We start from the raw sequence: 19,908 nt of genomic DNA on the forward strand, positions 1-19,908 counted from the left end.
TTTTGCGTAATGACTTATCCTGTGGTGAAGGACCAGCTGCTGTTAGTGGTGGTGCTGCTGGGCTGTGGCAGTCTCGTGAGCATGTCCCCTCTCTCTGGGAGGAACAGGCGCTGGCCTGCTCCATGCCTCAGTGAAGAGTCTGCTGCTTTGTACCAAGATGACTGGGTGTAGGACAGCCTAACCACAGGGCTGGAATTAAGCCTGCACTTGCTGCCGTGGAGAGAGACAGGACTTCTGTGTCCAATGCCCTCACTCCTTCCCTCTGCCTCCACTGCTGCTCCTGGCCCTGGGTCCCTGCCTGCTTAACTGTGGTGCTTTTCTTTTAGTAGGCAGTGAGTAGATCAAAAGGTATCTTGGCACTATCTTGTTAATTTTCTTACCCAGTCTAATTTGTGCATTAAATTAAAGTTCTCAGGTGAAAATCTGGACCTAGCATTTGCTTAAAATAAATTTTAGGAATAAGGAAGTACTTTCTGTAATAGGAGGGGGTGAAAAAGGAAATCACTACGTGTTAACTCCGTTGTAACATGTTATATCTTTACATATTTCAGATGCTTAGCCGTAAATTCCTGTGCTTCTCCCCAGTGTGAAATAACATACATAGTCATGATGTGAACTTTTGAAATAGTGGGGAACAAGGCTGTGGAGGGACTCATAAGTTGTGCAAAAGGGTCACAGTCAGAAACAGCACAATAAATTAGCTTATATTTTGAATGTACTTCTTACTACTTTCTCTTAATTTATAATGGATTTGCTCTGTACAAGTAAAGCTGTATATATAGTTGCGTGTGAAAAGGTGCTCTGCTGAAATGAGTGTTGCCTAATGGAATCAATACAAAAATATCTGATACTAATTTTCCAGCTACTTTGATGGAAAATTATGGAAGGAGGAGGGATCCTCTTGCAGACGGGCAAACCCTACGACTACCTCGGTTATCCCCCACTTAAAAGCTATCAATTTAGAGCTGTCCTGTGTATTGCCCTGTGAATTGAACAAGCCTTTTCAGTCTTTAATTAAGGGTGACAAACTCTTTGAACATCACAGCATTCATCTGTTCATGTGTGGAAAGCCTGGTGTAACAAAAGAATTTAATCAAACTACAAGCCTGATAAAGACTACATTGCCTGAACTAAATGATGTTATTGCTGCTGCAGCTCATAGTTTTACATTTAAAAAAGCGGGTCAGAGTGTTCATTCATCTTGATTAGCAATGCCAACCTAATTACTTCTGGAGGAAACAGTAATTAGCTGGAGTCTCACCTCATTAATCATGACATTCTTCTAGCAGACTATTTTTATCTGATAAATGACTTGGATTGGAACAAGGTGTATATCTGAATTCTAGTTAATTGTACACAGCTTGCTGCATAACATTTCACATTTTTATCATTTAACTGCTTCCTTCCTGTGAACCTCTCAGCCATTTTTGCAGGCTCTTCATGTTGAATAAAAGGTGAATAGCCCACGTAAGATATGTCAGCTTTAATTACTGATAGGAGTAAATGAAGGTGTGTTCCAACAGCAGGGAAATAGTGGAGTCCCTGCCTGCACAGGAGACTAAAAGGATCTTTCATCAGACAGAAACCGGTGTACAGCTACTATTGCACAAAGACTGTCACTGGTTACTATTAATAGAAACCTGGGCCAAGATTCTCCATGGGGACATCCTTGCTCTTAAAGCCAAGTTCTTGGAGGTGTCTCCATTTAGGCACCTCATGGTCAGTGCACCCAAATTGCCAGTCACTTCTGGCAGTGTTGACTATATGGTTTAAAAATGTGAAGTTTAGAAACTTTAAATTTTGCATTTATTAAAACCAATGAGGAAGCATGTACTGTGTTGTGGTTTGTTTGTTTGTTTTGTTGTGTTTTTTTTTTGGGGGGGGGCAGACTGTCCATTGAAAAGTTGCTTTAAGCAACCATGAGAGATGCCTCTTAATTTTATGAAGCATGATTGCCTTTTTAATCTGAACTGTAAGAACTGGAAAAGAAGCCACAGATTCGGTTTTCTAATAACACTAACAGATAATTTTCTAGGGAGGATGATTATGAGTGTGTTAGTCTGGGAACATCAGATTTTCAGAGGTAATAAAGTAAATGGATCATTGGATGCATGCTTCTAAAACCTATTCCCAGTGTATCTCTATTACTGGTCTACTGTGCAGAAAGTTCTCCTGTATAAGGCAGTGTTTTATTTTATTTTTTTACCTGTGAAATAAAGTTTGTGTTTTACTTACCTACAATCTGTACTTCTTAACAAGCAGTGTGTTAATCTGAAGCAACAACAGAGGATTAACAGAGAAACATAAGAAGAATAAAAATGACTCTTCCATTTTTAGGTAACAAACATTGTTAAGTTTATACTTGACATAAGTTGCATGCGATGTTTTATGTTTTCAAAGCACACAAATGTTAACATCACCTTTTCATTTGCTTTGAATAAGCAGATAAATTGACTGTATTCTAGGAGTTGATCTGTGCTCTAGAAGTAGCTTACTCTTCCATGAACAAGTAAGTTTACTCTTGCTAATATAAGTGGAAATTACTAGCTATTTCTGAATGCTTCCTGAAGGAATCTTTACCTATAGCTGCCACGCTGACTGAGCTGCAACCCAGCAGCCTTTGGGGCACTGTTGAAGCTTGCCAATAAGAGAACAATTATTGTTGATAATTTTTGAGAAACTATCAAATTATTTTCATTTTAATAATTAAAAAAAAAACCTACTCTACAATTATATGCATGCAAATGTGTTTTTAAAAATAAAAGTTTTCTTTGGGTCCTCTTTCCCTGTCATTCAACTACAAAAAGAAAACAGAAAACATGAGTGAAGAAAATCCAGTGTCCCTAAAATTAGACAAACAACCCCTGAAAACCCCCCCAAATATTTGTAAAAACATATTAAATGCATATTTTTTTCCTGCCAGAAAAATAATTTTAGGTAAGACACAACTTTCATTCTAAAAGGGTGTCAAATTACAATCTGCTTCACACAGTCCTGATATAGCAAAAATCTTCCTAACTTCTCTGGTAGAAGAATCCAGGCTGTTTTAAAGATATGAAATATCTGCAGAAAGAGGTTTTATTTGATGCATGTATATACTACATGTAAGTGACTTTTTGATCTTCATAGTCTTAATTTAAAAGTCTGTTTCAATAACTGGTATTGTTTCTAATCATTAACTTTGTTATTAGGATCCCATATGCTCTAGGCTGATATCTTTGATTGTAGGTCTCAGTTACAGTGTTAAGCTAGAGGCTGTACTTGTCAGATGTTACAAATGTAGGAGTTTTGCTAATGAGTGTATACTTGTAAATTAATACAGCCTTTGTAAATAACAAATGAAAATTGTAGACTTGTTTGCCTGCATACTTTTGTGTAGCTATCCTAAAGTCTCTTAACTTCAGTCACACATCACTTCTAGATGATTCTGCATATCCAGAGAAAATTACTTTTCAACTTCCAATAGGTTAGAAGGATTTCATGTTAAGTTTTTAATATTTAAGTAATATTTTCTTCTGACATCTCAAAGAAATTTATAAACAATTGATTAAGCTGGTCTTGCTCTTCTTCTGATAGAAGCTGGCATTACCATGCCCAGCTTAGATGAAGATCTCAAACCTAAGCTGCTTAAGGACAACTTTCTCAAGAGGAGGTTAATGTATCTGTAGCTCAGACTAACCAACCTTGTCTGTAGCTACAGATCAACAGCTCTGAATTTCTTAAATTTGAGCTTTGTAACTTACCAAGTGAGTTGAGTGGAGAGCTGAGAGTAGAATACATAAGTCTTTGTTATCTTCTCCAACTATGAGACATGAACTCTGCCTTTCCTCTTGCTACAGCCATCTCCACTTTCAGAAGAAATTTAGTCAAAGATTCTTTAGTCAAAGGGCCAGGCTGGTGTGGTATCCCAGTGTAACACTATTTCTCACCCTAAAATCCATGACAAAGAACTGAGCCTCAGTTGTGTTATTTCACTGATAAGTGCTGTGAAGAAGTGGGGAATGATGGCCACTTGTTTGGCTTCCCTGCTCTTGTGTCTTAGGTGGTCAGAAATACAGAGAAAAGGGCCCTTTTGTTGGTTTGAGCACACAAAGCTATCTTCCTATGTATTGGTGGAGGCTGTAGGGAAGGGGCTAAGCAGCAGCAGGAAGAATGGGACAGGCCAGGTTGTTGCTCTGGGAGCTTTGGTACCTCCTGCTCCCTCCTGCCTGCTGCTGCAGAGCTGTAAGTAGTACTTAAGTTGATCTCCACATTTCTTGTATAATTTCCATTTAATTTATGTCTTGATTCTCTTCTGGGCAGCTTACAGAATAAAACACACTCACAAAACTAGTAATCTGCCCATCACAGGATACAGTTGCCATTTTTTGGTATGTTAGATGGGACATTTTAAGCTTTGTGTCTGTTCAGTCCTGTTGTTACCTCAACTGTAGCTCCTCCTTTAAAACCTGTGGTTCCAGGCTCAGGTATTGCAGTCTCCCATAGGCTGTGCCAGGGTCTCATCCTGTGTTTGGCTTGAAAGGCTTTTTAGAACATCTGAGGAAAAAACCTATAAAAATCAAAATTCAATTACGAGCTCCATAAAAAGACTCAAAATTTCTACTGCTTGGTATCCAAAAGACAACAGCAAATGCAGAGTTTCTAGATGGCAAGAGAGAAGGAATGAGTCTGGACTTACAAACAAAGAAGAGACTTGAGTGGCATAATATGTATCCCTGTCTACACCCTCCAATAGCTTGGTCTTTCAGGTTAAAATTGACTACATGGCCAGGGAGGGAGTCCTGAAGGTCTTTAACCTCACCCATTCCCATAGCTGAAAAGAAAGCAAACAGAACCTAGAGTAAACTTTTGAATAATTTAATCATCATCTTATTACTACTGTTTTCCTGATTGCTCTAGGAGCATAAGCTGGACAAAATATGGTACTGTGAGCAACAGGTTTGTGGAAAAAAAAAACACAAACATAGATCAGAATGTCAAAGCAGGATGACTCTGCATTAAAAATGTGGATGTCCTCCAGGTATAACCACACATTGACCTGATGATAATCAGACTTTCAGTATAAGGTGTTCTTCTGGAAAAAGCAAGTTATGTGATATTTCTGCTTGCTGAAGACTAACTTGAGCCTCCTAATTTTGTACTGGTTTGAAGTTATCTAACCCACATCAGAAAATATACATAGTAAACCAGATATTTAAAAGTTTCTAACACATTTTAAAATAAAATCTAAGACACAACCTTATGATTGAAAGATTAAATCCTGCCCTAGCCAGTAAAAATAGATTTAAAAAATATGAAACTATTTTAAGCACAGTGTTGGCTGTACTAGACAATTTTAGTTAGGTCTGTGTCTCAGTCTTGTCAGAGATTAGCATAGTCCAGAAGGCTGTAGTCAGTATGCCAAAAAAGTCGTAACAGCAGGGGTGATAAAAAAAAGTATTAAAAAATTAATAGAAAGCCAATGTCTACAAATAAAATGAGACAATAAACCTGTACCTGAAATCTAGAAGAAAGATAAAGATAAACCCTGGATACTTGTCACAGATGAAAAAATAGAAGAAACTCAAGGACATCATCCAGCCTTCTTGAATGCAGTGAGAATTCTGCCACTTTCATCTTTTTGGCCAGGATTTGCTTCCTGTGGAATACACCGCCAGCTGGCACATACTGTTGCAGTTTGATGGTTTTCCATGGAATTATGACATGTTTTTAACAAGGTAGAATGGACTCCGCTTGAGGCTTTGCACCTTCTGCAGTCCTTCATATCCATGTGAGGAAGTTGGATCATTGAAAATTTTACAGGAGAAAGAAAAAGTGAGATCCCCTTTGAACCTGAGTCAAACAATGACAACAACAATGCTCTTGATCCCCTCCCCCTCCCACCCAGGTAGGGAAGGAGAGAGAGAGAGAAAAAGAGAGACTTGGCTGGATTGAAAACTAAACTACACAGCTTTAATTAAACACTAATGATATAAGAAAATATATACAATTATATAGAAATGTGTTCAGGTATGTGCAAAAGCCTCTCACCTCCCCCCAGCCCCAGCAACTCCCACCACACTCCCCTGAGCTGGAACAGTCCCGAGAAATTCTGGACTGATGCTGGAGAGAACAGAGAGTTACGAGGGTCAGGAGAGCTTGAGCCTGGGGGTTGATGGTGATGGATGGACAGAGTTCTCCCTGGATGTTTGCCAGGGATGGAAGAGAAGGGAAGAAGAAGCAGGAAGGAAGTTGTTTTCTGTGATCTCTGACCTTCCTCTGAGCTTACATGGATATATGGAATGGAATATCTCTGGCCAATTTTGCAGTCTGTCTAACTCAGCCTCCTACGGGGGGGGGGGTCATAGATCTCCCTGTAGTGTCTGAGCCAGCAGAGTAAAGATGTGACCTTGAAGACCCAACAGTTAGAAAAACATTCCACCATTATCAGTCTTAGTTGGAACACTCTGCTCCTAGTTGAAAGAAAGCTTACTGAAGGGAAAAAAAAAAAATCAGTAAAATTGGCTTCATCCTGGCTCAAACCAGGACAGCCTTGTTGCTGTAATTGCTTTCACTGGCAACAGAAAATTATTAGGCTTGTTATTCTTATTTTTCTTCTGAATTTTCAGTTTGTGTATTTTTATGCATGGGATTAAAATACCTGATTTGTGAAGAATTTGCAGGTAATCTCTGATGTCTCGTTAAACACTAATCTAAACTGAAACTATGGCCACACAGACATCCTTGTTGTTGTGATAGCATTGGTGTAGATACTTAGTAAACAAATGTGGTCATAGTCCTAAAGACTTTACAGTTGCTGTCCAAGAGAACAGACATGGAAGTGTCCAAAGAGTTTGTAAGGCCAGAAGAACACAGTATCTATGAGCTTAGATTGACTGTGGTCTCAGTTGAGTAAGAAGTAACTGATTTTTTACATAATGACTTTTGAGAAGATACAGCAGTTTGAAAACAAATAAATGTTTTCAATCCAGACTTGTGAAATCCTGAAGACTTATTAAGTTGATTTCTAGTGTTGAACCACTCTTCTGGGTACTGATACAACCATTTCATATCAGGTGTCACTTGCAGAGGACATGTTGTTATATTGCAGAATGGCCAGGCATTTCTTGTTGACTGTTTCTCTTCGTAATAGTATATCTTGGCTCAGGCTTTTTCTCTGTGAAGTTGTGTATATTTTCAGTTTTTCTAGGAGAGGTAAAGAGGTAGTGCTTCTGCTGCTCTTGATTTGTCTCATAGACAAATTGTCCTCTTCTGACTTAGGGGCACCTCAGAGCTACTGCCATACATTTGAATTTTGGCTTGATTTGGTTATTCTATTCATTTGTAGACAGTGTAATGTAATTATTCTTTGCCCTGTGGGTTTGTTTGTACTGAGTCACTGAAGCTGAATACCCCTTCCTTATGAATATTTTGTTTACAGATATAATTTGCTCACTTGATTTATTAGTGTGTTTATGCTACTTATGTTTGATCTTGATTAAAAAAAAAAAAGTGCTCATTGTTACTCTGAGTTGCAGATAACACCTGGCATCCATTCACCAGCTTAATTTAAAGTGTAATTTTAGACTGATCTAGTAAATAAGTAGAAGAGGTGGTGCATGCTGAAGTGCTCCAAGTGAACACCTTTTGTTTGGTATTTGGCATGCTCAAGAAGGGGCAGAAAACCAGTACTCTTGGTTGCTGTTGACTGTCTGCCCATGTTTGGACCATAAAAACACTTGAAGGAATGAATGGGACAGAAGATCTGAAAGAAACTATACTTCAATCAAAACACCTGGTGGTCCTACAGGGCTTTGCACTTGTTTAAACTGTTTTCCAAAAATTGATCTTAGGCTGTGGTTTCACGGGCAGCAGCTTTGATTGTATCTGCTAGGGGGAGGACTCGGTGCTGCTTCTCTGCCTTCCCCCTCCAGCCCCTACTAGCCACTGCATGGTCCTGCCTTCTCCTCCTGCTGTGTCTGGGCCTCACTAGAGCGTGCTACTAGTGAGTAGTAGCACAAAACCACAAAAAGCATTTTTCTGTTCACTCAGTTTCTGTCAGGTTAATGACATACATTGGCTCCTGGAAAGGGTCTGAGGACCTAAGGAAGTAATGGGAAATGGGCAACAGCATCTGGGAGTGGGGAAGAAAGCCCAGTAAAGCCTTTGAGTGGGAGCTCATCCTCTCACACTTGCAGCAGCAAGCTGCTAGATCAGCTCCACACATTGCCACCATAACTTCATTCCAAGTCAGTACCAGACCAGGTCAGCAGGTGCTCAACACCTGGTAGACACCAGTTGTACTTTGCTGTTTCAAATTCTGGCACTGTGCAGGAAACACTTTCCTCAGGGAAAGGAGGATCAGACTCAGATTGCTAGAGTCCAGCACTGGGAGATAAATTCACCTCTGAGAGAACCCTGCTGAGTTCCAGAAACAAACTTGACCCAGTGAACTTGACTCTTGGGTGCAGTAGTGTTGCCTCACACAGCTGTGGCCTCTTTGCACGGCTGGAGCAGCAGGAAAACAAGAGGAGTAAAAATGAGGGTGAGGCTCAGCATGTAAGAATTTGTGTATCTTTGTACACATCTGGTCTAACCAAATCTTTGTGTGCTAGGCACATACAATTTTGAAGTGTCAATTTGACTTCGGGTAACATTCAATAATCTCTTCTTATTCCCATTTAAAATCTGGCTTAATTAAAATGTACAGAGTGTTCCCACAATGAGTATTGTTTCTAAGCTGTGTGTCTCTTTCAAATTCCCAGTCTAAACAATCCTGTAAATAGGTAATTAAAGCCATCTGCTTCTTGGTAGCCCAGTTACCTTTGCAGCATCATTTACATTTTTCTCCCCTTTAACTCAGGGAATTAAACTGCCATAAATTCTTTCTTGAGTGGATGAGCCATTACAAAAAATGCTTGTGGCACATAATTTGTCAAGAAGCAAAGACGTTTTCTATTACATTTCTTCTAAATACACTGTTCTTCATGGCCACACAAAATTGTGCTTTCAGATGACAGACATATCCATAAACTTTACTCCAGCACAAGATACTTAAAATAATACAGTTACTGTCTGTGATCTTATATGCCTCCTTTTCTATGAAAACATCACTTTTTATCTTGTCATCAAGGGTAAGTACTGATGTCTATGGAGTTATTTTGAGCTAAGTATCTGGCCCATTATTTTTAGACCCATTTCACAGAGGAGTAAACTGAAACTCAAGTTTTTAAGTAATGCTTGGAGGTGGATAAAAACAGGGTTCTGCCTCTTGGTCACCTCTTTTTAAGCAAGAGACAACATATTTTGCAGCAATTTCACTGATAATGTTATGACTATAGGGAGAAGATTTAGGTGCATTGAGGTAGCTGCAGATCATACTGCCCAGAGGTACTTGCTGAGGCCCTGAAAGAAATCCATGCTTGTTAGCATGGATCTGTAGACCTGGAAGCACACCATACTGATCTGAGCACACTGATCTTCATGGTGAGATACTCATTGGATGTTAATGCTGGTATCTCTGCAAAGCACAGAGTTGTGTTGCTGCCAAAATAGTTTATTTCTTGGCTTTGGTCACGTATGACTTAGTTAAATGGCAGGGGTTAGTCAATGAGATAAACCCCATATCCTTATTGGTTGAATTTGTGCTAGGCAGTCTAAAGTAACTGGAGATACAAAATGCTGCACCCTGTTTCTTCTTTTTTTCAAAGGTCTTTTTGCTCTGGCTACCCTAGTTCCCATTGTCTCATGACTTAAAGGGAAAGAGAGAAGAGCTCTGGTCTTCTGCCCTTGGGGAGGTGGGAACTGAGATCAAGGAGAAGAGAAACAGAGAATTCTCTATGCTCTAGCTAGAAACACCAGCAGAAAGGAACCTGCAATGTCTAAAAGGGTGTAGTGAGTTACTTTCTCTAAATAGCAGAGGAAGAAAAAATATTTCTTTGAGTCTTCTTTTTTTTTTTTTTTTTTTTTTTTTTTTTAAGCTATTGGGGACTTCTGTACATTACTTCTGTGAGAGGAGAATTGTTTTTTTTTTTTTTTCTTATCCTTGCCTTTAAAATAGCAAGTTCACTGCTAATTACTCACTTGTGAATTCTGGATTGACATTGTAAATACTGGGACATTGCCACATTCCATGACTGTTTAAGCAGTGGCGTCTGCTTGAAAGGGAGCAGAGGCCACTTGTTATAGCAACCCATGCAGAAACCTGGTAATTAACCCTCATTGTCTCTACAGCACTTCCTGAAACCAGCCTTCACAACTGAGTCCAACACACTTTCAACTACAAAGGAAAGCTAGTTGAGCTCTTCAGTCACTTACCTTGTTTTAAAGAACAAAGCAAGCAACATTGTTGCAACATTTGCTATTAAGAGCTTGTATTCTGAAACTGGGAAAAAACCCAGAACATAAGAGACCAACAAGGTTTTTTTGACCTTGGGTTTTCTTTAAAACTCAATTTGAAACTTGCTGATGAAGGGAGCTGGTTGTGCATAGGTATAACAAATAACTTATTGCCACTTTGGGGAGGCAACAGTGGGAAAATGACATCAAATGTCTGTGATGTTTAGGAATAACATAAATCACAGAAGGGTTGACATTGGAAGGGACCTCATAGATTTTCCTAGTCTCCATGTTCAAAACAGAGCCAGCTAAAAGAGGTTGCCTAGGACTATGGCCCGCCAGATTTTCAATATCTCCAAGGATGGAAACTCCACAGTCCCTCTGGAAGCCTCTTTCAGTGTTTGACCATCTTCATATTAGAAAAACAACAGCAAAATAACTGCTTACATTTAAATGGAATTTCTTGTATTTTACCATATTGACTGCTGCTTGTCTTTTCACTGGCTGCTCTTGAGAAGAATCTGGCTTACTTTTCTTTACTCACCTCTACATGTATTTACACACACTGATCAGCTCTACCCCAAGTCCCTCAAGCTGCCTTTTGTCCAGGGGGCAGTCAGAGCTCTCTGACTCCTTGTTTGAGAGGTCCTCCATTTCCTTAATCCTAGCCGTTTGCTGGACCTGTTCCTGGAAATCTGTATCTCTCTTGTACTAGGAAGCCCAGAACTGGACCCAGCACTCCAGATATGGCCTCACCAGTGCTGAGGGAAGCTGAGGGAAAGTATCACCTCCCACAACCTGCTGGCAACACTCTATTTAATGCAATTCAGGATGCTTTTGGCCTTTTAGCAAAGGTGCATTGCTGGCTAGCGGTAAATTTATCCATCAGGACCTTTTCTGCAGATCTGCTTTCCAGCTGCTTGGTCTTTACTGGTGCATGGGATTATTTATCCTCAGGTGCTGGAGGGCTTTGCATTTCCCTTTGAACTTCATGAGATTCCTCTCTGTCCATTTCTCTTGCCTCTCAAGGTCACCCTTGGCAGCACAATGGCAGCACAACCATTTGGTCTATCAACCACCCTTACCAGTTCCATATAAACTGCAAGCTTGCTGAGGGCAGTGTGCCTTATGATCCAGGTAATTAATGAAGAGGTTAAAAGTTATTAGCCCCAAGGCTGATCAGCCTAGGGCACAGCACTAGTGACTGGTGCCCATCTGGAATTTGAGTTGCTGACAGCCCTCTTGAGCCCACCAGTTTGACCAGTTTTCAGTCTACCTCACAGACCATGCATATGTAGCCTGTGCTTCATCTATTTGTCTGAAGATTCTAAGGGAGACACTGAAAGCCCTATGGACAAGTGGCTTTCCTTCTTTTTCTTTTAATATATCCTTTCACAACAGGGAAAGTCTGTTTTGTATAAAGTAGGAATAATCCGCTTGGGTACTAAGAAAGAAGTACTCAGACTCTGAATGAGCAAAGGGTGCTACTTTCCTTATGATTATGTAAGGGCAAATTGTGTGGGGTGGTTGCAAGACCACTTGGTGATGATCTAAAATTTTGTATTTTAAGTGATTTCAGGATTTTTAACCTGCAAGGCCTGTTCTCTGACTCACTCACTCCACATACTTAGATGGATCAGAGTCCCTACTAGCTTAGACCAATGTTGCAAATGTAGCAGAGTGGGACCCTTACTCCAGTGGTTTCACCTGCTGGGTCCTAGATACTGCCCTGATTCCTACATGTAGTGAGTCCACTTCAGGCTTAGGCCTTCTGCAGGTGATACATGTTGATGATGTCTCTTTTGGCCCATGGCTACTGTCTTAGGTATCTTTTGCTTTATGTAACAGATCGTTGGCATAAGACACCAATGGCATAATTCTCCATTCCTAGGGACACATAAGATTCCTCTGTGGTTTCTTTAACTCTTTGGTCAAAAAGCATGAAGTTAACAGAACTTATGTAATGAGGTCAATCTACTGCTTTCTTTTCCAAGTCACATCAGGTTAGTTTAGTCAGGCCTGGGTTCATGCAGTTGTTTGCTTGGGTGTCACTTTTTGGGTACACAATACTCTGTGACAGTCTGTATGCCAGAATGGGCAGCTGCTGTGCCTGTAGTGTCTTTAGGTACAGAGTGATAAAGTCTGAAAGGTTGTCTTCCAGAATCAGGTCCTTGCCACAAGATTCATGTGGCAGAGATGGTAAAGTAGGAAATAAGACATGGATGGATTCAATGATACTACCATGCATGCACCTGAAATACTGCAGTGTTGTTGCAATCTTTCCTCTAACAATAAGGATTGTAGTCTTCCAGTTTTTCTCTTGCCTTTCTTTTTTTAAGCCATGATTTTGCTGCCAGCATGCTGGGTCTAACACCTTGGCCCATGCCCCCTTCATGTTGCCCCTGTTTCTGTATCTGTAAGTTGGATATCATGATGACTCCTGCTTCTATGAAGTTCTTCGAGATCTGTGTTAAAAAGTGCTATTTAAACACTAGGTGTTATTATTAACATTTTTAGTGTTTTAGACACCAAAGCATGCCATACTCTGGTTTTAATTATTTCATGTTGTAGTTTGTTAGTAGTTCACACTTCAGATGAATTTTGATCTTATTCAGTAACTACCTAAGGCACTTAAAATATGATCGTGGGTGAACATCTCTAGGAAAAGAACTTAGGACTGCTAATTATGGTTATTGTCTTAAGGTGGCAACATGACCAGGCAGGCTGAATATTTATAGTCTTAATCTTGAGTTAACAAAACCTTCTCTTATATGAAAAAAATTGGGAAAGTAAGGTTAATTATTTCTATTAAATAAAGAAGCCCATAACAAGCTTTTTATGAGCTTATACAGTTGCATCATTGAGAGTTTTTTAAGACACATGTAGAATATTACTGTATGACTGAGCCATTAATCTGACATTGTACAATAATATTCTACATTTGTCTTTTATGACCAGTTGAAGTTATAATTATACTTTGTTTTGCAGGTAAGACAAAAGTAGCTTTTGGATTTGCATTTTAAGAGCTTGTTCATAAACTTTTAGTCTGGTGTTCTTTCTGTTCCACGCACTGTTTTTTTGTAAGAATATAATGTCTTGCAGATACCTGGCATTTCATTTAAAGAAACCTGATCTTTCTCAGTTCCAGAGGTTATGCTTTAGCTTAGAAAAGGTGGGGAAGAAACAGCCCACCAACCTAAAAAAACGAAAATGTTGTTGGCATTTACTAACAGGGAGAGAGTGACTTGGAGAGGGTGAAGTTTTGCCCAGGAGAACTGGCACATTGTTGGCTTTTGCCACATGTGCAAGGATCAGTTGCAGGGTGGGAGAGAGAGGAAAGCGGGGGCAGAGCAGAGCTGGCTCAGAGTCTCTGAGAAGGAGCCTCCTCTGTGAAGGAATGCTGCCACGGACCATTAGCAGGCCTTGAAAGGCAGGCAGGGGAAAGTAATGTTGTTTTTCCCCCCCCCTGCAATTCTAGAATCCACATCTTAGATGCAACATCTGCATCAAGAGATAAGAGTTCTTATTGGCAGTACAGATAAGTATTTGTAAAGAAGGGTGCTTTCCCAGTGAATGTCACCTCTTGCTGTAGAAGGTGGGACTCTGGGAAACAAAGTAGTTTGGGTGGAGGCCAGGTGCTGGAGGTGCAACTTTTAAAAGTTGGGGAATACTGTTCTTGATTAATAGGGAGGAACTGGTGTGCATATATACATGTGAAACCATTTTTGTCAGGCCTGGTAGCGTCTTCCTTTTACACTTAAAGCTGAGATGCCATTGGAAGTGTAACCAGGGATTTGGTTATCTTAGGGGTATTAGGAGAAGTAATTAGTTCATAAAACATTCTGAAGATGAAAGTTCCTTTGTAAATCCTACTTTCATTGTTATCTTCACCGAGGATGCTGCTGCTGAAATTCCTCTTCAGTTTGACAGTCAGATCTTCAACTGCTATAGATTAGCACAGCTACATACTTTCCAATAGAGCTAATTTTGATTTGCATCTGCAGAAGGTCTGGCTTCCTTGATTTAATGATGTTACTAACTTCCTTTGTAGGATTGCTGTTTAAAGGCTTTCTCTTGCATTTATTGCCAAAGAATTTGTTTCCTTAATGATACACATCAAAATGTATGGGCCAAATTCTGCCTTTGTTACCTCACTATGAATCACAGTCATTGTATTGCTGTCAGTAAATTTTATCTGCTATCCAGCTGTGTAGCTGAAAAGAGAGCTTGATACTGTTTGTCTGTAGAATTTCCAGTGTGGGTTTCTGCAAATATTTTTGCTTTGTAACCAGTTAGAGTTTGCACATCAATTTAGTAACCGTGACTACAGTAGAGCTATGTGTGTTTACACCTATTTGTACCAAACTTGTGTAAAGATTCTTGATGTCATTTTATAAACATGACTTATTAGGTTTTATAACTAGAAATGTGATAAATTAAGATGTTGTAAGTGGGAGATGCAGCTTCTTTAAGGGAACAGTATGATTAAACTCACTGGTATAAATTGTATTGTCTTCTGTATGTAAGAGAGAGAGACATTTTTTCCGACAGTTCATATTCAACATAATTTTCCACTAAGGAGACTGCAGCAGCTTGCCAGAGTTGTCACACGCCTTGATGTCTTTGAACTTCTTCCTTGGAAGCTGCTGAAATCCGTCATGCAACTGCTCCACTTGGGCATAATCCAGGAAGAGCTTTCTCCAGCTGCTTTGGTTTATTATGTATCGGGTCCCAGAATTTGAGATCACAAGTCAAGCAAAAAGGCTAAATGTAGATGCATACAGAACAGCCAATGCTCTCTTATTCCATTTTCCTGAGCCCCCAATGTGTTCTCGATGTTAACATTCCCCAAGTTGCTTTCAAAACCTCTGGGATTTTGGATGTTGATGATAACAGGCCAACAAATGTCATGCTGCATTTATAGGACAAAGGAAAAGAAAGAAGAAAAAACCTCCTTTTCCTTTATATTCACTGTATGCAAAGAGGAGCCCATTCCACATATCCTCCCTCAGAAGCTAGAAATGAAGTGCTAAAGTTAAAATCTTGGGAATTAGGAAAAGAGGAAAGTGGAAGGCGGAGGTCCAAAACAGTGAAATTCTATAAGACTAACCCTGCTATAGCTTTTGGTTGTATGTGTCCATTTGTATGCTTTGGGTAGTTTTCTGTTTTGGAAATTCAGGGCACTCAAGCTTATTGACACTTCTTTATGGGAGAGAAGCTCCTTCTTTTGATTTTATAAGAAAAGCGGTAATTTATTCCGATAGCAGAACTGTCAGGTAAAGAAATACAGTTGAGTTAAATAAGTTTTATCCTGTTGCTGTAGATAAGGCGTGGTGGCTATACGTCTTCAGTCCCCTACTGGCAATACAGCAATCATTGTCTGCCAGTTTACAGCATCTTCCACTCATTGGTACTCAGGTTTGCCTCAGCTTTGCCATCTGAGATGGAGGTTAGTTAGTCTGGATTTTCTTTCTTTCTCTCTATCCCTGTCTCTCCCTCTTCACCCTTCCCCTGCTTTGCAATGGTGTGTTGTAGGATCAGCCAGGTGAAAATCAAATTATTGTGAGGAATGGGATTTGTTCTTCATTGCATCAGAAACTAAAGTCAGAGGTAGTACAGAGTAATGGAAAGGCTAAGGTTGCCTGGGTGTGGGCATCCCAAAAGGTAAATGCAGCAGATAAAGGCTCTACAAACACATGTTTTGGTGGCTTGCAGGTGAGCAGCCCACCAAGACCCCACCACATCTACCTGCAATTTCAGAGGACACCCAGCTACACAGGAATAGAATTGTTGACAAATCCCAGTGACTTGCAAAGGTGGGGAGGATGGTGAAACTGATCACTGTCAGCTCTAGAAGAGTACAAAAAGGTGCTTAAGGAGGCCTTGATGTCTTTTGTCTTCCCTGGCATCACAATGGATCCTGGCCCTAATGGCTGGAGACAAACATTGATATGCCCAAAAGCTGGATGGACTTCTTGGCATTGCCCACATTCTGGTGTTTCTGAGTGAGAGAGTGAAAATTGCTTCGTTTCAGTTTTTCTAGTAATAAAAATAAATCTTCCCCTCCAATGATGTTGATACCGTCTTGCAGCAGTATTTCCTACAAGATAAGTACCATCAGGAATGGAAGGTATCAGGATTACAGAGCTCCAGGACTTCAGCCTTGTCCATCTAAGTGTTTAGACAGATGCCTTCTTTTGCAGAAGTGAATAATTTGAATTAATTAAGAAGATTCTTAAGAGCTTTCCTGAAATGTGTTCTTCAGGATCAAATTTTTCTCATATTTTCTCCTTGGAGCTCAGATTTTATTTATTTATTTATCTTCATAATTGTATTCTGCCTTTTATGATTTAAGAACAACGCTTGAGAAACAGTTGCTGTGAAGACCTGAAGATCCTCTATAATTCACATGTTCTAAACTCAGCAATCCTGGGCTACTTACATTCTTTTCCAAAGCAGGAGGAGGAAAGGACATGTAAAAATCTTTAAGATGCTATTTAAAAAAAGACTTCAGAGGAAGAGGGAAAGTTTTATCCTTTCATAGCTCAGGAAAAAATGCCAGATTTATGTGGATAATCAAGCATCTTCTCCACACCTTTTTTTTTTTTTCTTCTGTTTTGTTTTAAGAGATCAAAATGTGATGGCTTCTTTTGGTAACATCTAAAGCTTTATAACTTGAAAAGCTATTGTCATGTATTGTATGTACCATGGGGAAGCTGAGGAGAGTTAGCTGTAAATAGTGTATGTATAGTTTATATGAGATGTTGTACTGTTTAGCTAGATAATCAAGTCAGTGCTTGTACTTTTCAGTGCATGATATTTTAAATGTAACTGACAGAAGGGACTAGTTGTGTAATTCTTGCAAAAAATCCTGTCTTTATTGACTGGTTTGGAGAGCTTCATATGTAGTGATTTATTTATTTTTTTAAAAAACTTTTTGTATAATAAGTGAAGCAGGTCTGTCTTTGAACAAATACCTCCTTTGAGAATGGTGGTATTTTCATAGAATCATAGAATGGTTTGGGTTAGAAGGGACCTTGAAGACCATCTACTTCCAACCTCCCTGTCATGGGAAAGGACACCTTCCAGTAGAACGGGTTCTTCAGAATCCCATCCAACCTGGCCTTAAATGCTTCCAGGGAGGGGGCAGCCACAACTCATCTGGGCAACCTGTTACAGTATCTCACCACCCTTACACTGAAGAATTTCTTCCTATTGTCTAATATAACAGACACGGTTGGATTTCTGGGCTGCAAGTGTACACTGCCAACTCATGTTGAGCTTTTAATCAACCCACACCCCCGGGTCCTTCTCCTCGAGGCTGTTCTCAATCCATTCTCTGCCTGACCTGTATTTGTGCTTGGGATTGCCCTGACCTAGGGGAAAGACTTTGCACTTGGCTTGGTTGAACTTCATACAGTTTGCATGAGCCCACTTCTCAAGCCTGTCAAGGTTCTCCGGATGGCATCTTTTCCCTCCAGCCTGTCAATCACACCACGCAGCTTGGTGTCATCAGCAGACTTACTGAGGGTGCACTGTCCATGTTGCTGACAAAGATGTCAGACAGCACCAGTCCCAGTACCAACCCATGAGGAATGCCACTTGTCACTGGTCTCCATGTGGACATTGAGCTGTTGATCACTACTCCCTGAGTGTGACCACACAGCCAATTCCTGCCAAGTAGTCCATCCATCAAATACATATCCTTCCAGTTTTGAGACCAGCACATCAGGCAGGACAGTGTCAAATGCTTTGCACCAGTCCAGGTAGATGATGTCAGTTGCTCTTCCCTTGTCCACTGACGCTGTGACCCCATCATAAAAGGCCACCAGATTTGTCAGGCATGCTTTGCCCTTGGTGAAGCTGTGTTGGTTGCCACCAACCCCCTCCCTGTTTTCTATGTGCCTTAGCAGAGCCTTCAGGAGGCTCTGCTCCATGATCTTGCCAGGCACAGAGGTGAGACTGACTGGCCTGTAGTTCACTGGGTATTCTTTCCTTCTGTTTTTGAAAATGGGGGTTATGTTTCCCCTTTTCCAGTCAGTGTAAACTTTACCAGACTGTCATGACTTTTCAAATATGATGGAGAGTGGAGTTGCAACTTCATCTGCTAGCTCCCTTAGGAGCTGTGGATGGATCTTGTCAGGTCTCATGGATCTGTGCACTTTCAAGTTCTTCAAATGGTCTCAGACCTGTTCTTCCCCTACAGTGGGTGAATCTTCCTTTTTCCAGTCTCTGCCTTTGCATTCTGTGACTTGGTTGGTGGCTGTATGCAGGAGTTTTTCTGGCTATATACAGGAGTTTTTTATGGGACATCTCTCCATCCTAGTTTGACCTGCTAACTGTTGAAATCCTCCTGTGTGAAGGAGTCCACATATAAATTACTGCTTTCCATGTGTCCTAGTTTTTTAAGGACTGGGCAATACTGGCTCCGAATGAAAATGAACAGGGCATGATCAGAGGTGGAAGAGAGAGGGTGAGTGACTGTAGGTAGTATAAGAACCACTTCACGGGCATGCTCTCTGGTAGTCAGGGGATACACCTGGCCTTAATGCTGGCAATGAAATATAGGCAGAGAAGCCTAAGGAGCAGTAGGACTGAACAAGTCCATTTTATATCTTCCTGAAAGAGAGAGCTGCAAAACATTATAGTGCTAGTCTTGGCTCTGGTGAAATCAATAGGAATTTTCCCATTGGCTTCCTTAGAACCAGGTTTTGTCCCTTCTGTGTACTTGTCTGATAATATTTTCTGAGATGTATATATCCACAGTTACAGGCCCATATATGTAGCTGATACACTGCTAAATACTTTACCTTATCTCACTTACTTTGTGTCATTAAAGGATTGCCTAAGCATTTGGAATATTTGAATGTCACTGAAGATAGACTTCCTCATTTATTGCACCTTGGATAGACTGCAAGTTTATCTACTTGACAGTTAGGATCAAGAGCAGTAGTTGGCATTTGAATGCAGCAGGTAAAAAAAAACAACCCGAAACCCATTTACCAGTTGAGTCATCACCTAGTTGTCCAGTGCACTTTTCACAGTGAGAGTGCAACTTTTTTTTTTTTTTTTTATCACAGTTGTTCAGCTCCTTTTGATACAAGGATTTTTCTCTGTTTATGGAGTTGAATTCTTGTCATGTAACTAATATCTCTGAAGCCCATATGGCAATGTAGATGTGCTAGCTACTGCTTTTTTTCCCCTGTTTTACTTTACAAGATAAAGGCAACCCCCCTCATCTTTTTGCAAACTAGGCTCAAAGCATGTTCTCTGCTCAAGTGTGTTAATGTTTTTAAAATGTTTTACGTTTATGAGAAATGGAAGAAGCACAGGTCCTGGACATGTGAATACCCACATTTTTCCTAAACTTGCTGCTGATAGACTATTGCATCTTAGACAGTTTTCAGTTTTCTGTCACGATTCCACATTTTGTAGAAAAAGCTTTAGACTTACGAGACACTTAGGGTTCTAGAAACAGTGATTTATAGATAGATATTTATATAAACATTTAAATGTATAGAGATGGAGTGTGAACCAGTCATAGAGTTTTACCTTCTGATGTCCTTTTCTTAAATTTAAAACCAGTATATA

The sequence above is a fragment of the Apus apus genome, chromosome 1 (assembly GCF_020740795.1).
Source record: "Apus apus isolate bApuApu2 chromosome 1, bApuApu2.pri.cur, whole genome shotgun sequence".
Taxonomy (NCBI): domain Eukaryota; kingdom Metazoa; phylum Chordata; class Aves; order Apodiformes; family Apodidae; genus Apus; species Apus apus.